At 47.6% G+C, this 24,953-nt stretch overlaps 1 protein-coding gene and 1 long non-coding RNA gene across 2 annotated transcripts in view; one reads left to right on the top strand and one right to left on the bottom strand.

The window, feature by feature from the left end:
* LOC125628124 (angiogenin-2-like) overlaps nucleotides 1-24,953 on the bottom strand; it is a 240,871-nt gene that overhangs the window by 141,223 nt on the left and 74,695 nt on the right. The window lies entirely within an intron of this gene.
* Nucleotides 16,481-24,446, top strand: LOC142069856 (uncharacterized). The gene is made up of 3 exons (XR_012665825.1): nucleotides 16,481-16,774; nucleotides 20,023-20,145; nucleotides 22,251-24,446. It is a non-coding gene; the product is annotated as an uncharacterized LOC142069856 (long non-coding RNA).

Raw genomic sequence — 24,953 nt, 5'->3', positions numbered from 1 at the left:
GCTAAAGGGTGGTACAGTGGGGCGAGCACAGGGCTAGAACTTGAAGTTGGAAGAACAGGGTTCCTGGCACCACCCCTAACTGCTGTGTGACACTTCCCAAATCGCTTCCTCTCCCACCCTTGGTCTTCTCTATTCAGGCTGCTCCCTCTTCAGGGTACAGATTGCGTCTCTCAGGGTATGGCGACACTGCAAACTAGGGGGTAATTGTAGCACAGGTAACAACAGGAGTGATGATGCGGTGGCACAGACTTCAGCGCAGGGTAGAAATCCTGGTACATAGCCAGGATCTCTGGTAGGTCTACACTGGGGCAGCTGGCCTGTTCTGAGGTCCATGCTGCTGTATCTTCACTCCTGTTGTCGCCTACCCACGCTACCATTATACCTCGGTTTTTGGGGTAGATCTATCCTCACTCTGTGTCTGTGCGGTGCCCGCACCACGAGGCCCCACTCTCATTTGCACCATCTAGTAACGAGCAACTAAAAATATAGCATCACAAATGGTATGAAATAGTTTCTCCAAAATTCCAACTAGGAGAAAAACAGCCCACTCCTTTCAGCTTGGGCTAATGCTTCAACCATTAGCCAAGCTAAGGAGAAAACTACAGATGTAGTGACTCTCCTTTAGAGACAATCCATCCAGTACTAGTGCTAGCCCATTGGGGGCCCCAAGCAGGAATATTGGGGGGGGGTGTTCCCACACCTAACACATACTAATAATTAATAGGGCGGGTCCTTGGGCTGCTCGGGGCCCTAAGCAATTGCTTAGTCTGCTTATGCCTAGCGCCAACTCTGAATCCATCTATGTCACTCCTGTTCCCTAACCTCTGTTGTCCTTATGCTGTGAGATGCTTGGGGCAAGGACTTGCCCTTTTTGCATAGCTGCCCAGCACCCTGCATGTCATGGCCTTTATCATAGACAGACAGAAAATTAACAAGCAAAACACTGTTGCCAAGGAGTTCTGGTTGCCCTGTGATCTCCCCGTGCCCACCAAGAACCAGAGAGATATTCTCCAAACCCAAAGGTGGCAGAACCAGGTAATGTGATGTTCAGGCTGAATGGGATGAGTCACCTTAACTCTGCCCCCAATTTGTTCCTGCCCTGAGGAGTCCCTCAGGGAAACAGCAGCACCTTCCCCCTCCCTCAGTCTCTGCCAGCCAGCTGCAAGCTGCCAGGGTTCAACAGTGATGCCCAGAGGGGCAGGGGGACGGTCTGAATGGGAGCCTCAATTTGGAGCTGTGATGGGCACTGGGAAAATGGCAGCAGGCTGGCAGGTTCTATTCAGGATGGGGAAGGTGCCGTGACATCCCCTGTGCCTCAAAGACACTTGGCGGGAGCTTCCCTGAGAGCCCAGGGGACGGCAGTCTGTGGGGATAAAGCAAGGCAAGGCCTGCTATTCTGTTAGTTGCATCCCAAATGTTCCCTTTTCTGCCCAAACACAGGGGAACTGAGGCATTACTGGGATGTCCACACTGCAGGTGAGGGTGTGATGGTAGCACGGGCAGGCCTACCTGTGCTAGCTGTTCTCTCTGCTACCTAGATTACAATAGCCCCCCCCCCCCCATCAACTCTCATCTGCAGTGCAGACATACCCTCGGCAGGACAGTCCCCGCCCTTTGGCCCATCGCCCCCGCATGTCCACTCTGCTGCTGAAACTGGTCAGGAGCCCTGTCTCATTAACGTTGATGGGGATGGTCCATGAATCGATCCTGCAAAGAGTCTTCCCTCCCCGCCCCGCTGTTGTACGGCAGCCTCCTCTCCAGCAGTCATATTCAAGAGCTTCCTGCTTCCTTGCAGCCTTCAGAAATAACTATTTTTAGCTGCAGCGATGAGGGGGGCGGGCTTCAGGGGGGAGGGGAACATCTCCCAAAGCCCTCACAATTATTTTCTGATACGACGACAATAATAAAGCACCTCTCTGCTTCCATGCATGAAAGGCAGCTGCAAGAACAGAATCACCCACACAGCAAAAGGTCTGTTGCTCTGACATGGTATCCAGGGGCCCATGGACCCTGCTCCAATGCTTCTGAGACAAGTAACGTGCAACTGCTTGTTATTCTGGAATTGTCTTAGCAACCACAGTGCGTCAATTTTGCACAGCTACAAACAGGGCCTGGATTCCAAGTTAACTCCAAGAATCTTGCACGGGGGATATTAAAGGACTCGTCCATCCTACTGCTTAAGTTGACATAACTTATGTTGCTCAAGGGTGTGGAAAAGCCACCCCCGAGTGACACAAGTTACATCGACCTAAGCACTGTCCTCACCAGCGCTAAGGCAGTGGGAGACGCTCTCCTGCTGGCATAGCTTCGGTCTCTCGCTGTGGTGGAGTAAGTATGCCAAGGGGAAAGTGCTCTCCCATTGGCACAGAGCAGAGGTGGCCGAATCACGGCTCGCAAGCTGCATGCAGCTCTTTTACAGTTTAAGTGTGGCTCATGGAGCCTCCCATGCCCCTGCCCCATTCTCCGGCTACCAAAAACTGGGGGGGGGGGGAGCTTGGGGCTTCTACTCTGAGGCAGGGTGGTGAGGCTAGGGACTTCTGCCCAGGGGGAGGGGAGCCACGGCAGGCACCTCCCGTGTGGCTGAAGCCCCGAGCCCCCACTCCCCACAGGGCACAAGCCGTAAGCCCCAGCAGGCACACCTGGCTCTCGAACTTCTGAAGATTATTGTATGTGGCTTGGAGGGTCAGTAAGTTTGGCTATGCACATATATTACATATATTGTGTGTGGGGGGGGGGGGAGAGAGAGAGAGAGAACCTTGTTGACTTTTTAACTCCTGGGCTTAGAGCATCTTCACCAGATGCCCTACAGGGGTACAACTGCGCTGAAGTAGCGCTGTAGTGTGGACTAGCTCTGAGTACCACAAACAGCCAGCTTTGAGGGCACATCCTCCAAGCAGCTTTCTCTAGCTCTTCCTAGGCTACACTGGGTCGCTAGCACAAAACAGACTCAGAAGGATGCTGTTTAGCTTACCAGAAAGAAGAGTGAGAGCTGACTTGATTATGGTGCATAAATTCCCTCTGGGGAGAAAAATCTCAGGCACAAAAGGATTTTGTAATCTAGTGGAGAAAGGGAGAATAAGAACTAGTGGCTGGAAGTTAAAGGCAGACAAATTCCAATTAGAAACAAGGCACAGTTCTTCTTTTTAAACAGCAAGGGTGACTAACCATAAGTTTCTAGCCCTTATGGCTGTGGAAAAAGCTTCAAAATAGGGCCTCAGTGCACCCTAAAAGCTCAGAAAGCAGAAGGCAAGTAAACATATTATTTGTACGTAATCTCATGATTTTTGAACGTCTGGGGTTGGCAATACGGGGTATGTCTACACAGCAGGAAAAAAAAAGAAGACCCGTGATAGCGAATCTGAGAGGCCTGGTCACCTGACTCGGGCTGGCAGGACCCGCCCTGCGGGGCTAAGCAATATAGATGTTTGGGTTCGGGCTAGAGCCAAGGCTCTGAAACCTGGGGTGTGGGAGGCAGGGTCTCTGAACCCAGGCTCCAGCCTGGTCCCAAATGTCGACACTGCTATTTTTAGCCCCCCAGCGTGAGCCCCACATGAAACTAGCTGCCATGAAGTTTGTTTTTTGCTGTGTAGACACACCCTTAAGATCAGCTCCTAACGAATATCACAGCACTGAGGTATATTTGTAGCTAAGACAAGAATGTTTATTATCGAAGACTAAGATTTCAGAGATAGTAAGGAAGGACAATAATGAAAACAGAAAGGTTAAATATAAAACAAAATCATAATACGCTGTCTAGAGATTAAATTTAATTTCATAGGCTAAAGTCCTGTGTAAAGCAGTCTTATCTCACCCAAAGTCATCTTGCAATGTGTCCAATCCAGGCTGGTTAGAATCCCATTTTCATGAATGTAATTGCACTGCTTGATTACTTCCTCCATTGCAGGATATAGAGAGGTCCTTTTGCCTTCTCCTTATTACGCCCAAAACTCATGGTCCCTAGAGTCAGGATGACCACCACCCCAGGGTTAATTCCCAGCTGTGCTGACTTGATGTTGAAGTCACAGCCTCTTGTTGATTTTGTATGCAAACATAGCTTTCACTGTGTTGGCTTACAATGTTTATTTTACATGTGACCTGAGTCAGACAGGTGAATATACATCCTGTGTCTGGCAGAAACTTGTTTGCCAACCCTGGCCTGATTCAGATTTTAGGAACATATTATATATAAACAAACATTTTACATATAATCTGTACATACTTTTCACACCTATATTAATGATCAGCGCAAGCCTCACTTTCATTTAAGATCTTATATTACAGAGGGTGCTAGATGTAGTTTGCTTGTCAGGCCTGTTAGGAGTTACTGTTATAGATGGTTATGGTGGATAATCAGCTGAACATAAGCTCCCAGGGTGGTGCCGTGGTTAGAAGAGCTAATTCAGTCCTGGGATACATAAACGGGGATCTTGAGCAGGAGTTAAAAGGTTATATTTTCTCTATATTTGGCACTGGTGTGGCTGGTGCTGGAATACTGTGCCCAGTTCCAGTGCCCACAATTCAGAAAGGATGTTGATAAATTGGAGAGAGTTCAGAGAAGAGCCATGAGGATGATTAAAGGCTTAGAAAACATCTGTACAGTGATACGCTAAATAGATTGAGCTACTTGAGTCTAACAAAGAGAAGGTTAAGGGATGAGTTGATTATAATCTATAAGTATCCACATAGGGAACAAATATTTTAAAGTGGACTCATCAATCTCACAGAGAGAGATCTAACACGATCCAGTGGCTGAAAGTTGAAGATAGATAATTAATGGTAAGGGAAATTAACCATTAGAACAAGTTCCCCAAGGTTTGTGATTGATTCTCCATTGCTGACCATTTCTAAAATCAAGACTGGATGTTCTCCTAAAAGATCTGCTCTAGGTATTATTTTGGGCATTTCTATGACCTGAGTTATCCAGGAGGTCAGACTAGATTATCACAATGGTCCCTTCTGACCTCAGAATCTATGAATTTCATCTCTCTCTCTCTCTCACACGCACACAATTTTATTATGCTCCTTGTCCTTGAATTTTCAGTTTGTACCATTCCCCTCTTCTTGCCTTGACCTCCTCTCATGGTTGCTTCACACACAGACACGTCTTCTCTTCAGACACTCCTCTTCTTGCCTGCACAGCCATGCTATTTATTGTAATTACTGGCCTCATGCAGTTCACCAGAAACTGAAGCCACATAAATTCAGACTAGAAATAAGAGGCACATTTTTAACACGGAGGATAATGAAGCATCTTACCTAGGGACATGGTAGATTTTCTGTCACTTGGAGTCTTTAAATCAAGATTGGGTATGTCTAAATGATACATGCTAGCTCAACCACAAGCTATGGGCTGGATGCAGGAATTACTGAGCAAAGTTCTCTGGCCTGGGTTACCCAGGTCAGACTTGATCATAATGGTCACCTTCTGGCCTTCGAAATCAATAAATCTATTAAATGGGGCATACACATTGCTCATGGGGTTATAGAATATCGACACTCAGCAACAGCCCCTGCCCTAAACAGCTTAGGATCTAAAGGCACAGAAGAGAGAGAGCCACAGAGCAGAGCATGGTCGGGGCTTTGCAGGACAGGTGGATTTTTACAGTAGGGATTTGACAGACAGTCTAGCAATCTGCAGCGTGCATCATCAGCACAGAATGAACCAGAAGCTTTATGCACCAAAATAAGAGTCCTCTGCTACTTGAGTAACGAGAAACTCTATTAGCTGGCAGCAGAAGTAGGCTCTTCTCTTCTAGGTGCACCATCCACCGGGTATCTATTACAAGCTCATCCCTGCATTATATGAGTGCTGGCCCTTTAAGATTCAGCTCTCTACCATGAAAGATAATTGAATTCAAGCACCATAGTAATCCCTGTTGTCAGAGTCCTGTTGGTTGCCATGCAGTCTGGTCCCCAGGGGAAGGAGGCCAGGGCAAGAGTGTCACCTGCAGTGCATTTTCTAGTCCTCTCCTAGTGAAAGGGTTTCCATTTGCACAGGCGTATTTCCCATTCCAATGGCAAGGAGTGCAGCTGCTGGAGAAACCAGCCTCTGAACACAGACTGAGATGTGACACGGGACGCTGACTTCCCCTCTAAATATTTTTGTTGTACCAGCGCCTGGCTGCAATTCTCTACCTTTTACTGATTGCATCCTCTGGGGTCGGAGAGGTTATTTGGTTTTTGTGTGCTAAGAATTTTCTGACACTGACAGTTTTCACCTTCCCTTCTGTCTGTAGCACCCAGGGCAATTCATACCACTTTTCTTTTTGCTTCAAAAGCCCTGAACTTTTTACTGGTGTCAGTTTCAAACTGCAAAATGTTCCAAGTCATGTGACCCTTCCAAGTCTCTAGCTTGTTACAGAGAGGTCAGAGCTTTGCACTGTCAAGCCAAAGCATCTGAAAGGCCTACAGCCAACAAGAACAGGGAACAGGTAGTCAAACCAAATGGAAACAACAATTAATGAGCAAGGCTGACCTGGGGCCATAGCACCAGGCTCTGAAAATACAGGAAAACATCTCAAAGGAAATCACAAATCTCTTTCACTAAGGGGCTCCAGATGCCAATTATTAAGTGGACTCTAAGCGTATGTCTACACTGCAATTGGAAGTGTGGTTGCAGCTTGGGCAGGCATGGCCAAACTACCTTTAATCTTCCAGTGGTACAGACCCAGACACAGCCTAGGAACACAAGTAGGTACCCAGGGTTTCAGGTGGGCTTGTACAGCACAGACTGAGGGCCATGCCACCATGACTTCACTGCTACCTTAGCTGTGCTAGCTAGATTAAAGCTAGTATGGGTCTGCCTGCCAGTAATCACACCTCTGACCACAGTGTGGAGATGCCCGTAACCTTAGTCTCTAGTCTGTTTCCGTATTCACCTGCTGTCTCTTGTCTCATGCTTGGACTCAGCTATTCAAGCCAGAAACCATCTATCTGTTATATATGCATGTACTGTGCCCAGCGCTACATAGGCATGATCGCAATTACTGATAAATAAAACAACACTACATAAAACTAAACATTACATTGTAATAACAAAACATACACAGGTTTCAGAGGAACAGCCGTGTTAGTCTGTATTCGCAAAAAGAAAAGGAGTACTTGTGGCACCTTAGAGACTAGCCAATTTATTTGAGCATGAGCTTTCGTGAGCTACAGCTCACTTCATCAGATGTTTACCGTGGAAACTGCAGCAGACTTTATATACACACAGAAATCATGAAACAATACCTCCTCCCACCCCACTGTCCTGCTGGTAATAGCTTATCTAAAGTGATCAACAGGTGGGCCATTTCCAGCACAAATCCAGGTTTTCTCACCCTCCACCCCCCCACACAAACATACACAGTAATAGATTAACAGGTGTTAAGGTCAGAAGGGACCATTATAATCAACTAGTCTGACCTCCTGCATCACACGGGTGAGAGAATTTAACCCAGTAATGCAACAAGCCCATAAGTTCTGTTTGAGCTCGGGCCACGCACATCCCATCTTGGCTGAAAGACTTTAGCGATGGAAACTCCTCTGCATCCCTAGATAAGTTGCTCCAGTGCTTGCTCACCCTCACCGTTACAAAGCTGCGTATTGGGGCTTGTCTGCGACTGTGCCGATGCAATGCGTAGAGAACACGTTACCTATGTCGACGGGAGAACCTGTTACGCCTTTTCTGCTTGCTTAAAGAGCTCGCTGCAATGAGAAATCTCTTCGCCATGCAGGTTCTCATAGACCAGGATCAAGTCACCGCTTAACCTTCTCTTAGGTAGAGCAATTAGATTTTTAACCTATTGTATTTATACAGGGCCCCTTCTTGTCCTATCTGAGCACTGCACACTCTGAGGCATTTGTCCTCGCAAGACCCCAGTGAAGTAGGGAGGTGCTATTACAACGGGGAACTGAGGCATGGAGAGGGGAAGCGACTTGCTCAAGGTCATGCAGGAAGTCTGTGGCAGAATCAGGACTTGAACCCAAGTCTTCCAATGCCCAGGCTGATGGCTTAACCCTGGGCCATCCTTCCTCCCCGGCCTGATAAAGTGGTAGGATTGTTCAGTAAACAATGAGACTCATTCACTGAAGGAATAAAAGCACACAAAGAGAAAGCAAGAGGGAAAAAGAGTTCTCCTTGTTCTCACAAGAAACAGCAAATGTGTTTTTAGTCTTGAACATGGAGACTGTTGCTCTGCTGTGGAATTTCTCCTTTCAATATAAGAGATACTGAACTAATCTAAACAAGGGAAACAAGATATACGATCAACGAGCCGTGCCCTCCCCACAGCATGCCGTGCGCTTGTTTCACTTTTTTCACCCTGAGAAATACAAGTTACACCATTTCCAGGTTATCTCCACTGATGTATTTTGATAAATACGACTCCATTTCCCGACAGGCAAGCAATTCTGCTATCGGCTACTGCATCACCTTTATTACTGAAAGAGCCTTCTGAGCACACAGCTCTAGTCAGAAAGTTCAAATAGTAGAGAGACATCTTAGCATGAGCTGGCCAAATCCTTGAGTTTTTCCCATCAGCAAAAGCTTAGCTGTCATCCCAGCAATAGAGAGCTAAGGAAGATAGAGAGCTCCCACTATTAAGAAAAATCAGGTAGCAAAAGATAAACTTTGAGGAGCCTGCCCCGAGCTATAGCTAGAAAGTATCATGGGTGCTCAGGAAAGATTAAAGGCCTGGTTCTGTTCTCACTTTCGTTGCTTTTATGCCCACGCAACGGCGTTGACGGGAGTGGCGGCACTCCTGACTCAGGGCAGGTCTACACTACAAACCTGCATCGGTGCAACCGCGCCGCTGTAGCGCGCCTGGTGACGATGCTCTAAGCTGACCAGAGAGCTCTCCTGTTGGCTTAACTCCACCTCCACAAGAGGCGGTAGCTGTGTTGGGAGGAGCAGCTCTCCCGCCGACATAACTCCCAGTGTAAACAGCGCTAAGGTCGGTATAACTGCCTCATGCAGGGGGTTGAATTTTTCACACCCCTGAGCGTTCAGTTATACCAAAGTAAGTGTGTAGCGTAGACCTGGCCTCAGGGCTGATCTATACCCAGAAGCTGCACTGGTTTAACTTAATTCAGTTTAGTTTAACTGAAACGTGTGTGTGCGCGCATGCTCTCATATCAATTTAAAACTGGTTATATTGGTTTAGTTTGCGCACACACGGTTTTTATACTGGTTTAATTACTTTGGTTATACAGGGGTATGATTTTTCTATCAAAGTAGTAAAATCAATAAAACTCCTAGTGTAGATGCAGTTATATCGGTATAAAAGTGCCTTTTACGCATATAACGTAGGCTATGTCCGCACGAGCAAGCTTACAGTGGCACAGCTGTACCGAGGCAGCTGTGCCACTGTACGATCTCTTGTGCAGCCGCTCAATGCCAACGGGAGAGTGCTCTCCCATCGACACAGCACTGTGCACATTACCGCGTATGCCGGCGAAACTTGTCCTTCCAGGGGGTGGAATATTCACACCCCTGAGTGACACACGTTTTGCCAACGTAAGTGGTAATGTAGACATGGCTTTATTCCCCTCCCTACAGGATATATGGCCTTGTCTACACACAAAAGTTGTTCCACTTTAAACTATACCAGTGTAGTTATATCAGTGTAGCTATTTCCTTACAGGAAGGGGAATAAGTTATATCCGTATAAAGCTTCATACTGGGATAACTGCATCCACACTACTGGTTGTATCAGTATAACTATTTCAGTAAAAATAAAAAAAAACACACCCCAATAGTTATATTCTTATAAAACCTGCGTGTAGAGCAGGCCTACCACACCTTTACACTGATATAACGGTGTCCACACTAGGGCGTTTGCTAAGCGCTACAAATTTTGTGCCTCAACAAGGCCTAAATTTACAATAAGCACAGGTGTAAACGGATCTAACAGAGACTGGGAGTGGATGGGTCGTTACACAAAGTAAAACTATTTCCCCATGTTTATTCCCCGCTCCCCCCCACTGTTCCTCAGACGTGCTTGTCAAATGCTGGAAATGGCCCACCTTGATTATCACTACAAAAGGTTTTCTCCCCGGCCTTCCTGCTGGTAATAGCTCATCTTAAGTGATCACTCTCCTTACAGTGTGTATGGTAACACCCATTGTTTCATGTTCTCTGTGTATATAAATCTCCCCACTGTATTTTCCACTGCATGCATCCAATGAAGTGAGCTGTAGCTCACGAAAGCTTATGCCAAATAAATTGGTTAGTCTCTAAGGTGCCACAAGTACTCCTTTTCTTCTTGCGAATACAGACTAACATGGCTGCTACTCTGAAACCTGATCTAAGAGTGTCCACACACAAAGCTGAACTGATTTAATGTAACACAGCTAGTTATATCAGTGTGACTTTGTGTGTGACCCAGGCCTTGGAACTGATTTGAGCTAAGCTTAAATAAGCAGTGTCCACACAAGGGGTTTGCACCTGTTTAATTAAATTGGTTTGAACAGAACTGGTGCAAATTTGCTTGTAGATAAGGCCTTAAATTAGCATAACTCAGATCTCTATAAAGGGCTTATCTACACTTGAAAGTGAATTCTGATTAAGTTAGGGTGTGAATTTAAAGTACAATCACTATTCCTGAATAACTCCACGTGTGGTCACTTTTATTCCAGTTTGGAACACAGCACAATTTACTCCAGAATAATGAGTGCGTCCACACACGGAGTTATGTGCAGACAAGCCCTCAGGGTCCTGGGAAGGGATTCTGTTCCTCTTGGCCCCCTCAACTACACAGTGCTACCTCAGTACATAGGAGCTAGAAGTAGTCTGACAGTGGCCAGCAAAGGCTGTAGGTGATCTTATGCTGCTGATGCATCCCTCCCATGCCCCCAACCTGCAGTGCAGGGTGTGGAGGGGGCCAGGCTGGGGCCCCTCTACTTAATAAGCAGCAGACTACCAATGCCCAGGACAACATGCTGGGAAGATTTTCAAATAATCATCTGGAATCAAAGGATGTTGCCATTGTCCCCTAGCCCACGTCCTCTGCTGTCACTGGGGATTTTCATCTCCAGACATGGCCCCAGGAAAGCAAATTCCTTCACACAGTGCCCTTGTAGTCCAGGCCCAGTTTCCCCTTGGGATAGTTTTGACCTTTGTTTTACTGGTGCATATCCTAAGCAGATGCCTCTCTGCTTTTCTGTTTGGGGAATCTATTTATAAAATCAACCCGTATGGACATAAAGACTAATGAGCATTCGCCTGGCTTCGCTTCCTTCACACTTAAAGAAGGCCAAGGTACTGGCCTAATGCTTATTGCCATTACAGTAGTGGGTAGAGGGCTCAGCTGAGATCTAGGTGCTGCAAAGACACAAGAAACAGTCCAAGCAGACACAAGGAATGATGTTCTCTCTGTTGCACAGATCAGGAACTGAGGTGGGATGTTCTAAAGCACTCAGCATTGGTCTAACTTAAATTCCCAATGACCCGGCCAGTAGCAGAGCTAGGATAATGCTAGGTGCTTCTGAAAGCCTCACTCTAAGTAACTCATCCAGGTCCTATGGGGGGAGCCGGGAACTGAACTCAGGGCAGAGTCCCGGCCCACTGCTTCTCTCTCTCTACACACAGCTTGTGCTCCACTTCATCAGTTCAGAAACCACTCGAGTTTAAATAGACATTGCTCAAAGTGGAAAGTTATGCCACTTAACTCCACCCATCTCATTAGAGCTGCACACCCCTAGAAATGAGGAGGCAGTTACACCGGCTTTTGGCAGGACAGCTGTTTCTATACAGGAAGAGAAATGCGTCATCGATATACCGATATTACGGCGTTCCCCACTAGGAGCTGTACTGATATAGCAGCATCTGCAAGAAATCACTCCCCTCCCCGAAGCAGGCGCACCGAAGCAAAACCTGTGCCCAGACCAAGGTCTACGGTAATAAGTTATAGCACTGTTTGAAATCCCCTTGTGCTGCCGTTAATTCTTGGCTGACTTCCTCACTCTGCTACTTTCCCCAGTGGTTGAGTTCAAACTTTGTCTTAATCTTTGCCTTTGCTAAGGTTATGCTAATAAAATGGCCCCTCCTAGATGAGATGGATCCAGTTCATTAAACTGCATGTTAATCTCCCTCATTCCCCCAACAAAACATGCCATATTTTAGTTATAACAATAGGGTTCTGAATTACCCAATTATTAAAGTCCCACAATCCCAGCCTTGTCATCTCTTCAAAACACCCTTATACGCAGGATTTAACAAAACCGCTACAGCAGCAGGTTTTTTGTTTTGTTTTGAAAGAGCCAGCACATTGTATTCTGATTCTGTACAATTCATAATTCCAATTCCCCTCCACACCCATATGTGGGGCAATGCAAATGTGAAAATACGAAAATTCTCTCTCTGCAGCCTGGATTGTGAGCTGAGTCTCACTGAAGGTATAAAACCTGGAGTCAACCTGTGTTTTTTAATGTATGTATCTCTGAGAGCCCTGCGGGTCCCAAATTTGAGATGTGGAGACCCTGGATCACTCAAGAAAAGACGGAGCATGCCTCTCTCTAATGTTTAATAAATCCATGACAGGAGCATGGTCTGGTGATTAGAGACAGATGTACCATGAGAACTCTTAGATCCTATTCCCAGTTCTAAGAGGGGAGTGTGTTCTAGTGGTTAGAGCAGAGACTGGGTGCCAGGACTCCTGGGTTCTATCCCCAGCGATTGGAGCAGGCTGGCTGAGAGTCAGCACTCCTGGGTTCTGTTCCCTTCTCTACTTCGTGACTTTGTGTAAGTCATGCTGCCCCTCTGGTTTCCCCTTCGGTAGAACAGATGTACTACCTAACTTACTCAAGGTGAGCTTCAAGGCTAAATATTACAGGTGCTGGGCACTTGGGCCATACTGCTTGCTAATTCCAATGGCAAGAATCCAGCTTTGAAGAAGGAGATTGCACATTGGGCCTGTGTTTTGTAGCAACATAGAATGTTTGCATCCTCCTTCAGGCGCTACAGAAAAAAAATCTAACACAAACACAGTAGCCTTCGCACTAGGCGCCTACACCTTTAAAAATCTGGCCCTTAGGGTTTCTCTTCCCCCATCTACCAAATGGGGATTGTTTTTGCACGATCAGTGTAGCCATCTTGGACCCAGGATGTTAGAGATAAAAGGCAGATGAGGTGATATCTTAGGTTGGACCAACTTCTGTTAGTGAACAAGACAAGCTTTTGAGTTGTCACAGAGCTCTTCCTCAGGCCATTGTGATAGATCCAGCAATTCCCTGAAATATTTTTGGGACATCTTACTGAATTACCTTACATAGTTTCAGAGTCCATTGTATTATAAATGCAAAGTTTATGTAGGATTGTATGTAAAGTCTCCGTGGGTGGAGGGGGAGTGAGGCCAATGAAATCCCTGGGAAGTGTTATGAACTCCACAGGACTATTTTAAACCATGTACTGGACAAGAAGGCTCCTTTGAGCAAAGAAAGTTAGGTGGGTTCCTTAGGAAATAGCTGCGGGGGAAGGAATGGATCCAACCTTGTGAAGCTACGCCTGGAGGAGAGAACCAGTGTCTGACTCATGGCCAGTTTACGGTCTCTGAAGAACGGAGACTCCAGTTGTATAAAGGAAAGGCTAATCTATGCATGTGTGTTCTTGGTCTGAGTAAAATCTGTTATGAACTTATAGCCACAGAGAAACCTTTAGCGGGGTCTGAAGAACTGACTCTTCCCAGCACCCATGCTGGCGTTTGGGGTGGGGAGTGAGCTCTGGTAAGCTTATCAGCATTGAGTTTAGGGTTTTTATTGTTTTTAATATGTTTTCTCCATAATGCTTTCACCTTGAGAATAAATGTGCTTGCTTTGAAAGGGCTGTATGGTACCTTATAGCCACAGGCAATGGCACTGTTTATAGCCTCTGAAGAGAGAGCCAAGAGCAGATGCAAGTCAGATGACCCAAGTAGGCCTGCTGGGGATTTCACATTATAGACAGGATACTGTGCAGCCTGGAAAAACTCTAGTCACGAGGGAGAGAGACATGGGTCTCCACCCCACAGAGATGATGCTGAGATGCCAGGAACCTACAGTGGGTGCCGTTGCTGGATCACAGAAGGAAAATACAAGTGCAGTTGCCCTGACCTGGGACAGAGCTGATACTTCCCTACCTCATATGGGTGCCATGAGAAGAAATACATTAAAGACTGAAGTACTGTGATAACTGGGGGGCTGTCTGAGTACCTGAAATAGACATAAATCGGTGGGAGTTGTGTGTCTCTAGCCATTCATAGAATATCAGGGTTGCAAGAGACCTCAGGAGGTCATCTAGTCCAACCCCTGCTCAAAGCAGGACCAACCCCAACTAAATCATCCCAGCCAGGGCTTTGTCAGGCCAGGCCTTAGAAACCTCTAAGGATGGATTTCATTTCACTTTGACAAGCCCTCAGCTTTAATATTATTAGCGCACGTGGTTCTTGCCCTCATGACAGAGAAACTCGGACTTCAACAACGAGGAGCTAATTTCCAGAAACAACAGAGAGGCCACTGGTGACAATAAACTGTGGAGGCTGTGGAATAATGCCGTGTAAACAATACAAATCAGAACAAGAACAATGTTACCCAGTCCCTAGCCTTGACCGCAAATTACTGTAGAGGCTCTGATTTGATCAACTGAGCAATCAAAGGTACACTCTCCTATTAGTGGAATCTAACAAACAACAGAGAAAACTCCCCTGCTCCAAGATACCCCATTAACTCTTTTGTCCTGTACTACATGTTTATTTAACAACAGCAGCATATTTCACAGAAACTGCCTCCCGAGTGCTTCATGGAACAGAGTAACATAATCCCAAAGAAGGTAAATTGATGGGGAAAATCCATTTGGCTTTCAGTGGAGTACAGATGCAATCGGAGCTGTGCTTTGAAGAAGAGGCGCCCCTGGTGGAACAAAAGTGGGGGAGAGGGGTTGAGATGACCTGGCTGCCAAAGATAACACTCATCTGCCATGCCAGCTGAGAGATCCAGGCTCTCAGCACATGCTGTGAGATGGGCTGGAAGCAAGTCCTTGGGGATATTTTAAAGGGCTCTGCACCTGCCCTGCTCCCAGTGTAGGGGACAGATCAGGGGCATGACCAGAGAGCTCTGCACTGTGGCTAGTCACAGTTCCATGGGCCACAGGGAGCTCTGACAGACACTGGGGGCCGCACAGGGCCCAGAATCAGTCATGTTTCAAAGAGGGGCTAAGCACCGCCTCTCCCCAGCCAGGTTTGGGGTCACTGAGACTAGGCCCCTGGAGGGCAAGAATCCAACTTGATCCATAATAATTCACTCTCCCCACCTTGGCCCAAACGCTGAGTTGTATCAAGGGGCAGCTCCCTGCATCCTGATCCCAGACCACATTAAGCAGGAATCTCCTCCACTTCTTGGAAAGAATGACAGGCTGAATCATGCCTGTCACATTGCCCCTCCAGCTTCCCTAGAAGCAAAAGGGGTCAGTGCAACACCCTCCTAGCCCCAACCCGCTGGTGCCTGCAACACAGACTTGCTGTCATGTCAGCCGAGCAATGTCTGCTGGGGCCGTGTGTTTAAACGCTCAAGCAGGTATCCTGGCCAAGTCTCTGCCGCACGAGAGATTTGGCATGGCGTTTGAGAGTGGGACCAGAGGTATTTTCACACTAGAGCGTGGCAAAGAGGTGTGTGCAAGGAATGAGCCAAGGCCAGAGGTATTTATTATAGCAGCACATTGAAGCTCCCCTTGAGCTGTGTATTGCACATACATATAGTGAGAGAATCCATACTCCAAAGAGCTCACAATCTGCACCAACCAAGTTTGAAGGGAAACTGTGGCAAGGAGACGGGAAGAGACGTGCCCAAGCTCATACAGCAGGTCACAGCCAGGAAGAGAATTCAGGTCTCCCAGCCCAGAGCCCCCAACCACTGCGCTATGGTGCCTCTAGTTTTTCTGCACACTTAGCTGCCAGAATCCCCTGGGGGAAGAAACTCATTCTTCCAAGTTTCAGCCTGAGAGGAGACTTAATTTTTAAATTAAAAACAGCTTTAATTTAAAAAATAATAAAATAAAATCCCATGCAGTTACTCAGCCATAGTACAATAGAATTGCTACTGTTACCTTGGCCGTTATTAATTTAATGGGCATTCTCCCTCTGCCCCAAAATCCACTTTAGAAGGGGAGGGGTGTGGTATGACATTCAAGTCTGCAGCAGATGCAATAAAATTAAACCTAGAGTATGGAAAGGTGAGAAGAGAAGATTTTGAAATAAGATTACACAGATAATTCTGTTAACATTGTCCCCCTCATATCCAGACAGGGCTTGATGGGCAGCTTGAAGAATGACTTAATTATAATTTTAAACCTGTGCAGAATCAGACACTCACCGTGCTGCTCCACTTATTAATGCTGGTAACAGAGAAGAAAGGGACAAAGGTTCTATAGAGTTTCTCCTGCATTTCGGGGAGGCAAGTGCTGTATATATATATATATATACACACACACGCACGCGAGGAGGAAATTTCTGATAGCAGATGGCTCTTTAAATCTAAGAGACAAAGGCAGAATGAAGTCCAATGGCTAGAAGCTGAAGCGAGCTAAATTTAGTGTTTGCGTGCTTAGGGAAGTTAATACAGATTAAGGTATGCTATGAATTTCAAGTGGAATAGCGATTTCTGGTTAACACCATGTAGGGTACGTCTACACTACCCACTGGATCGGCGGGTAGTGATTGATCCCTGATCGTTCTGCTGTCGACTCCGGAACTCCACCACGGTGAGAGGCGGAAGCGGAGTCAACAGGGGAAAGGCGGCCGTCAATCCCATGCCACGAGGATGCGAAGTAAGTGATTCTAAGTCGATCTAAGATACGCAACTTCAGCTACACTATTCTTGTAGCTGAAGTTGCGTATCTTAGATCTATCCCCCCTCCACCCCCCAATGTAGACTAGGCTGTAGAGGGATGCTCTTATTTTGGAATAAGAGTGTTGTACTCTGGATTAGTTTAAGGCATAATCTACACTAAAAAAAGTTTGGTCGACCCAGCTACATCGCTCAGGGGGTGTGAAAAATCCACACCCCTGAGCAATGTAGTTAAGACAGCCTAACCCCCAGCGTAGACAGCCCTAGGTTGACAGAGGAATTTTTCCATCAACCTAGCCACTGCCTCTTGGGAAGGAGGATTACATATTCTGATGGGAGAAGCCCTCCCATTGGCGTGGGCAGCATCTACAGCAGTGTCGCTGCAGCTGTGCCACTGTAACTTTTCAAGTGTGGACAAGTGCTCAGGCACTTTTATTCTGGAATGAGCATCCACATAGGGAGCCAGTCAGGTATAGCTATTCCAGAACAACTCCTCTTAGGCGAGACGTCAGAAGCAAGATTTTGACAGTGAGGGCGACTAACCCTTGAAACAGATTACCTAGAATGTGGTAGTTTCTCCATCATGTGGAGAGTGAAAATCAAGACTGGATATCAGCTTCTAAACAAACACGTTCTAGCTCAATACCAAGATATGAGCTTGATGCAGAAAAGACCGCTACCTTTTCTGTAACTGGTGTTCTTTGAGGCGTGTTGCTCGTGTCCATTCCATATTACGTGTGTGTGTGCGCGCTCGGAGGTGCCAGAAGTTTTTCCCTCAGCAGTACCCGTAGGAGACCGGCTCTGGTGCCCCCTGGAGTGGCGCCCGCATGGTGCAGTATAAAGGGCCCTGCTGGCTCCCCCCACCCTCAGTTCCTTCTTGCTGGAAACTCTGACAGTGGGGAAGGAGGGCGAGCTATGGAATGGACATGAGCAACACAGAGGGGAATGGAAAACGTAACGGTCTTTTCTTCTTCGAGTGCTTGCTCATGTCCATTCCATCTTAGGGGACTCCAAAGTAGTACGAACGGAGGCAGGTAGGAGCTCACGGATGTGTAGATTGCAACACAGCTCTGCCGAATCCAGAGTCGTCCCTGGCCTGCTGAATGATGGCATAAACGAGCCATGAATGTGTGGACAGAGGACCGTGTTGCAGCTCTACAGATGTCCTGGATGGGGATGTGTGCCAGGAACGCCACCGAAGATACCTGTGCTCTCGTCGAGTGGGCTCTGACGATTGGCAGCAACGGGACCCCCGCCAGGTCATAACAGGTCCTTATGCATGAGGTGATCCAATTGGAAATCCTCTGCGAGGACACCAGTTGACACTTCATCCTGTCCGCTGTAGCGATGAAAAGTTGAGTTGATTTACAGAAAGGCTTGGTACATTCTAAGTAAAAAGCCAAGGCCCTTCAGACGTCCAGTGTGTGAAGATGCCTCTCTTCACTGGTCTTGTGCAGTCTGGGACAGAACACTGGTAGGAAGATGTCCTGGTTCATATGGAAGGTGGAGAGCACCTTTGGCAGGAAGGCTGGGTGGGGTCGCAGCTGAACCTTGTCCTTGTAGAAGACCGTGTATGGCAGTTCTGAGGTCAAGGCTTTAATTTCAGAGACTTGTCTTGCTGATGTCACCGCCACCAGCAACGCAACCTTTTCCATGATAGATGGGAAAGGAAGCAGGAACCCAGTGGCTCGAAGAGCAGGCCTGTGAGCCTAGAGAGGACCAAGTTAAGATCTCACTGTGGGACAGGAGTCTGTACCTGCGGGAAGAGTCTCTTGAGCCCTCTCAAGAATCTGACCGTCATGTCTTGGGAAAACACCGTCTGTCCTTGGATCGGCGGGTGAAAAGTGTAGATGGCCGCAAGATGCACTCTAAGGGAAGAGTGTGCCAGACCCTGGTTCCTCAAATGAAGCAGGTAGTCTAGGACAGCCTGTATGGAAGAACGCGAGGGAGAGATACCATGCTCGGATGCCCAGTGGGAAAACCTCACCCACTCGGCCAGGTAAGTGAGTCTAGTTGAGGGCTTCCTGCTTCCCAGGAAGACCTGTTGGACCTCATCCGAGGAGGTCCGCTCCTCGGAGTTCAGCCACGCAGCATCCACACCGAGAGGTCGGGGGACCTGAGGCTGGAGTGTAGCAGGTTCGGGGGGTTGGACAGGGGCTAGGGAGGGGCCACTGACAGGCTTATGAGAGTGCAGAACCAGTGCTGGTGAGGCCATGCCGCGGCGATCACGACAACCTGTGCCTTCTCTCTCTTGACCTTTGCAAGGACCTTGCTGATGAGTGGAATCAGAGGGAACGCATACGTCAGGCTCCCTGACCATGACAGCAGGAAGGTATCGGAGAGGGAGCCCTTGCCCAGACCCTATCAAGAACAAAACTGGTGGCATTTCCTGTTCTGTCTGGTAGTGAACAGTTCCACTTGGGGAGTTCACCACCTCTGGAAGATCATGCAGGCTACCTCTGGGTGGAGCGACCACTCATGGTGAGAGGAGAAGTCCCTGCTGAGCTGGTCCGCCAGCGTATTCTTGACACTGGGAAGGAGGCATGCTTCCAGGTGGATTTTGTGGCTGATGCAGAAGTCCCATAGAAGGAGTGCCTCCTGACAGAGAGCCGATGAGCACGCGCCCCCTTGCCAGTGGATGTAGAACATCGAGGCTGTATTGTCCATCAGGACTCACACCACCCTGCCCAACAGGTTGGGCATGAAGATGTCACAAGCCAGCCGTACTGCTCGGAGCTCCATGATGTTTATGTGCAATTTCGCCTCCTCTGGGGACTACATCCCCCGTGTCTGGAGGTCACCAAGATGTATCCCCACAGCCAAGGTTTGAGGCGTCTGACACCAACTCGATGGAGTGAGGGGGGCTGTTGAACAGAACCCCCCTCCAGGACTGTCCTGCGGAAGGTCCAGCATCGCAGCGAGGTAAGTATCTTGTGGGGAATGGCAACGATCTTTTCCAGGAGGCCCCGGGAGTGGGAATAGACTGTCCCCAGCCATTGTTGAGTTGGCCACATCTGGAGCCTGGCATGGTGGACAATGTAAGTGCACACTGCCACGTGACCCAGCAGGTGCAGACAGACCCTGGCTGTAGTTAGGGGGAACACAGAGACTTTCGTGATGAGGTCCATCAATGTCTGGAACCTTTCCAGCGCAGGTTGAGTCGAGGACCGCTCCGATGAACTCTATCCTCTGCACCGATACTAATGTCCACTTTTTGTCATTTACAAGGAGGCCCAGAGAGCGACACGTGGCTTGAAGCACTGCGACATCCCTTCAGACTTGAGACCTGGAGGTGCCCTTGACCAGCCAGTCGGTGAGGTACGGGTAGATCTGGATACCCCGGCGCCTGAGGTAAGCAGCTACTACTGACATGCATTTGGTAAACACTCTGGGTGCTGTCGCCAGGCCGAATAGGAGGACTGCAAACTGGTAGTGGTGGAGCCCCACAGTAAACCGGAGGAAGCGTCTGTGTGCTTGAAAGATCGCTGCATGGAAATATGCGTCCTTGAAGTTGAGGGTGGCATACCAGTCTCCCGGATCCAGGGAGGGGATGATAGAAGCCAGGGAAGCCATATGGAACTTTAGCTTCTTTAGGTACTTGTTGAGGTCTCGCAGGTCCAAGATGGGCTGTAGACCACCCTTGGCCTTTGGGATTAAAATGTAGCAGGAATAGAACCCCTTGTTCCTGTACTCGAGAGGAACTTCACCACACCCAGCTGTAGTAACCCCTTTACCTCCTGCACAAGGAGACTCTCATGACAGGGGTCCCTGAAGAGGGACAGGGAAGGTGTGGGGGGGGGGGGTAGAAAGGAAATGGAGGGTATAACCCTGCTCCACTGTGCTGAGGACACAACGGTCTGAAGTTATAGCAGTCCAAGCAGGGAGGAAAAGAGAAAGGCGGTTGGAGAACACTGGGAAAAGATGGATCCGGGGAATATAGTCTGGTAGGTTGCCCCAAGGTACACCCTCAGAACAACTGTTTGGCCCCTTGCTTGGTACAGGTCAAGCCCGACTGGGCAGAGGTGGAGGTGGGTGGCTTGAGCGGGGATTGTAGCCCTTAGCTCATTTGTAGGACTGGTCCTGCCGAGGCTGTCTCCCCTGGCCCTGAGGCTGCTGTGGTTTGAGCTGCAGTCAGGGAGCCTTGCTCCGTGCTGCGCTTGGTACCAGGCGACCAGGATCAGGCAGAGCGGTGGCTCTTGTCTGACCGGTGCCAGTCACTGCATCCTGAAACCGACCTGTCCGAGCGGGATGGGCGTCTTATTTGTGGTCTCAGGGACCGCTGACATTTGGCAGATCTGCATCGGACACCCAGTAATCCACGCCTCATGCTACTCCAACGGGACCGGGAGCTACTACTTGGAGATGGGTGATGACGCTTTGACGATCGGCAGTCTCTGGTGCCCGATCAGTCCCATGATCGGTACTGGGCCCTTGGCAACGGTCGGGACCGGTCCCAGAGTTTTTGCTGGGTGGTGCGTGCCTCAGAGGGTCTGTGCCAATCTACCGTTGAGGTACCCCTCGAGTCCCTCGATTGGTGCCTTCTGTACGGGGACTGAAGAGGGCTCTGTTGAGCCTAACTCTCCCATCCTGAGGCATGACGGCTTTGCGGGAGTAAGCAATGACAGGACGTCCCTCTTCACGGGGAACAGTGCTGCTGAGGCGGGGACACATGCATAGGTCCCAACACAGGTTTTCCCTGAGACCAGAGTCGCAGGCGAAGTGCAGAATGGGCTGCACCGCTCAACTTGAGGTGGGGCCTGACTTTCCAAAGTGGGCATTGAGCTGCCCGACATGGGTCTTGGCTTGCCCCCAGCCCTCTCCTTTCCCTTGTGGGAGGTAGGAGATCTTCCCCTACCCGTCTTTTTCAACTTCTTGACCAGAGCCATGGAGGGGGACTGGTGCTCCCTTGGCACCATCCACGAGCCGGCATTGCGCACGGAGGCCGCAGTGCTCGGTGCAGAGTCGGACCACTGCTCCAGTGCTGGAGTGAGCGCCGACTCCATTAGGAGCACCTTTAGATGGATATCGCGCTCCTTCTCATCCTAGGTTTGAAGGACTTGCAGATAAGCAACAGGTGCTGTATGTACCCCTCGCCTAAGCACCTTAGGCAACTGGTATGTAGATCGCTGATGGGCTGTTTGCAGCAATTGCAGGGCTTAAAGCCTGCGGACTGGGGCATGCCCTGTCCCCTGACTGAGTCCCGTTCAGGACTAGAACTTCAAGAACTACTACTAAGGGTAAGTATCAGAGGGGTAGCCATGTTTATTGCTTTTACAGATCCAGACTAAGAGTCCTGTGGCACCTTACAGACTAACAGATGTACTGGAGGATGAGCTTTCGTGGGTGAATATCCGCTTCCCATGAAAGCTCATCCTCCAGTACGCCTGTTAGTCTGTAAGGTGCCACAGGACTCTTTGCCGCTTTTACTAAAGGAAACTAATTCAACTATATTACAGGGTTTTCAAAGTTCACAAGAACGGAGAACAAAACAACACTAGCCAAAGCAGCAGGCATTCCAGCACTGTCACTGGTGGCAAGAAGAAACTAGAGCAGAGGGGTGGGTAGCCGGTGGTGCCCCTTCTACCGCACCATGCGGGCGCCACTCCAGAGGGCACCAGAGCCGGTCCCCTACGGATACTGCTGAGGGAAAAACTTCTGGCACCATAGCATGTGGTGAGCGCACACACCTAATACGGAATGGACATGAGCAAGCCCTCAAAGAAGAATCACAGGACATCACCTGTTCACCTGTCTTCATTCCTCCTCTTATTTGCATACAGCTGCCTATTGGCTGAAATATGAATGAGAGACTAGTGGGGGAGGAGGAGGCAGATGGAGAAGGAAACTGGTAAGCAGGTGATTTAGGCATTATAGATAAGGGTGGAGCACAAGAAGGACTGAGACTTCTGACAGAATTTTCAGTGCACTGAATCTTCTCTGCACAGCAGGGCAATGGAGAAACTTACTGTCAGAAACACTAATTACTAATACAAAATTTAAAAACTGTAATTAAAAATTATGTATTAAAAAAATCTTCATCCCCAGTCTAACACAGTGCATTTTAAATAGCCCATGTAACTAATCATGAAGCTTGGCTTGATTAGCCTAGCAAAACAGGCCAAAAACAGATACAACTGTTATCAATAAATACACCAGGGAGGCAGAAGAAGCTAAAAGACAATGTGGGGATCACAAGTGGAGATCAACTGGCCAGGAACGAGTTGAGGCTGGAAATTAGAAAAAGATTTCGAACCATCTGAGAAGGGAAGTTCTGGAACAGGCCCCCAATAGGAAGAGTGGGGGACAAACAACCTAACGGTTAAAGGTTGCTGGCTAGCATAAATACATATTATGCTGATAATACTAACTGCAATATACATGCCAAGCATTGAAGTATACCGATTTTTAAGTATTAGTATAAGAGTTCTATAGCCCAAACCAACTTTTGTTACAAGAGACTGGTATTGTATAGAACATTTTTCCTGTGGAATATTAATACACCTGACTGACATTGGTTATGTGGCCTCTCAAGAATATTTCATAACAAAATAATGAACCCAAGTATGGTCAAGCAATTGATGATACAATTTATCAACAAGATGGAGCATGATAAATTTAGGAGTGGGACTATCTATCTGACAGGTTGGCCTGCACTAGCTGTGGACTGGAGTCAAACCAGGAGGTCCCTTCCAGTCCCGTTCATCAAGATTGTGAACCATCTATATTTTAAATAAATTCTGAAAAGTGGAAGAAGTGAAGATCACATAAAATCCCATGTGGCCTGCTTTCATTTATGTATTTATTAGGCTAGAGAAATGGAGAGAGGCAAAGTGGAGAGAGAAGAGTAGAAAGAAGCATTCATGCTGCATTCCCAGTGAAGGGAAAATAATGTTTGTTTTAAAGTTTAAAGAGTGTTAAAAGCTACAGTAGTAAGTTCAGCACACAGCCACTGCTGGACTGAGCTGCCGTGTCAGGTTAGAGAGAGAGAGAGAAACAGACTTCTGAGTCATTTGCCTTATAAATGGGCAGGGGAAAGATGCACTACGGGAGAAAGAAAAATACCAACTGAATTTTCTAAACTGGAAGCAATTTGTTGTCGAGATTCCTACGACTTACAGTAGAACCCAATTTTGTGAACAGTTTTATGAATGACTGGTTACATGAACCATTTTTATCAGTGCAGTGCAACACCTAGGTTTGAAAAGGCTGAGACATTTGGTGAGAAAAATGATGCAGGTCTCTCAAACAAATACAAATCTGGGATTTGTTTCGCCAGTGTGTACAGCATGACGAGGCTGGGAAGGATCAGTTTATTGGTTAATATTGGTAAATGTTGATTTCAACACCCCCCCCGATGAAAAAAATATTTCCATCAATAATTGAAATTCACAGAGAGGCAAAGAAAAAAACGTCGTCTGAGAACTGAGGGTTTGATTTAAGGATATTTACTGTGGTATTTTTAGAGGCGATGCTGATAATTTGTGGTTTTAATGGTTATAAAGTTGTAACTTTTTGAATTTCAACATCTACTGTAATTAAATAATTGTCTGACCCGCCCCCCTGCATAATTTTCTGCAACTTGGAAATTTTAAACTAAAAGAACAAAACACTAATATTATACTGTGAAATTACATTAAAAAATTAAAATCCAAGTCTGCCAAGGCTCTGTACATGTTTGTGCAATCAATTTGTAATAGGCACACAGTATACCTTTGTTACGTACATTACAATTGATGAATAAATTAACGTATGCACTGCACCTATTGTCATTTTGAGATGTTCAGTTTTACGAACTCCTCAATCCCCAATGAGTTAACAAAATAAGAGTCCTACTGTATGTGAATATACCCATGAGAGGGGATAGTGCATGGGATCCAGGAGACCTGGGTTTTGTTCCTGGTTCTGCCACTGGCCAGCTGTGCAACCGTGTAAAGTCACCTTCCCTCACTGTGCCTCAGTTCCTCATCTGTAAAATGGGGGTGATTACACCTCCCGAACGCAGAGGGGGGTTGCATGAATGAGTATTATGCATGCAGAATTCAGATACCATAGCTGCGGGGCCACGAACCCTGCAGCCCCATGAAAGTCAAAGGAAAAACTCCACGGGCTTGTCAGCATGAGCCAAAAGGATGCTTTAGTTTAACTTGATTGAAAACCCA

Source organism: Caretta caretta, chromosome 23, assembly GCF_965140235.1.
Source record: "Caretta caretta isolate rCarCar2 chromosome 23, rCarCar1.hap1, whole genome shotgun sequence".
NCBI lineage: Eukaryota > Metazoa > Chordata > Testudines > Cheloniidae > Caretta > Caretta caretta.
The sequence above is the reverse complement of the archived record's forward strand: the minus strand, read 5'-3'. Positions and strand labels throughout refer to the sequence as shown.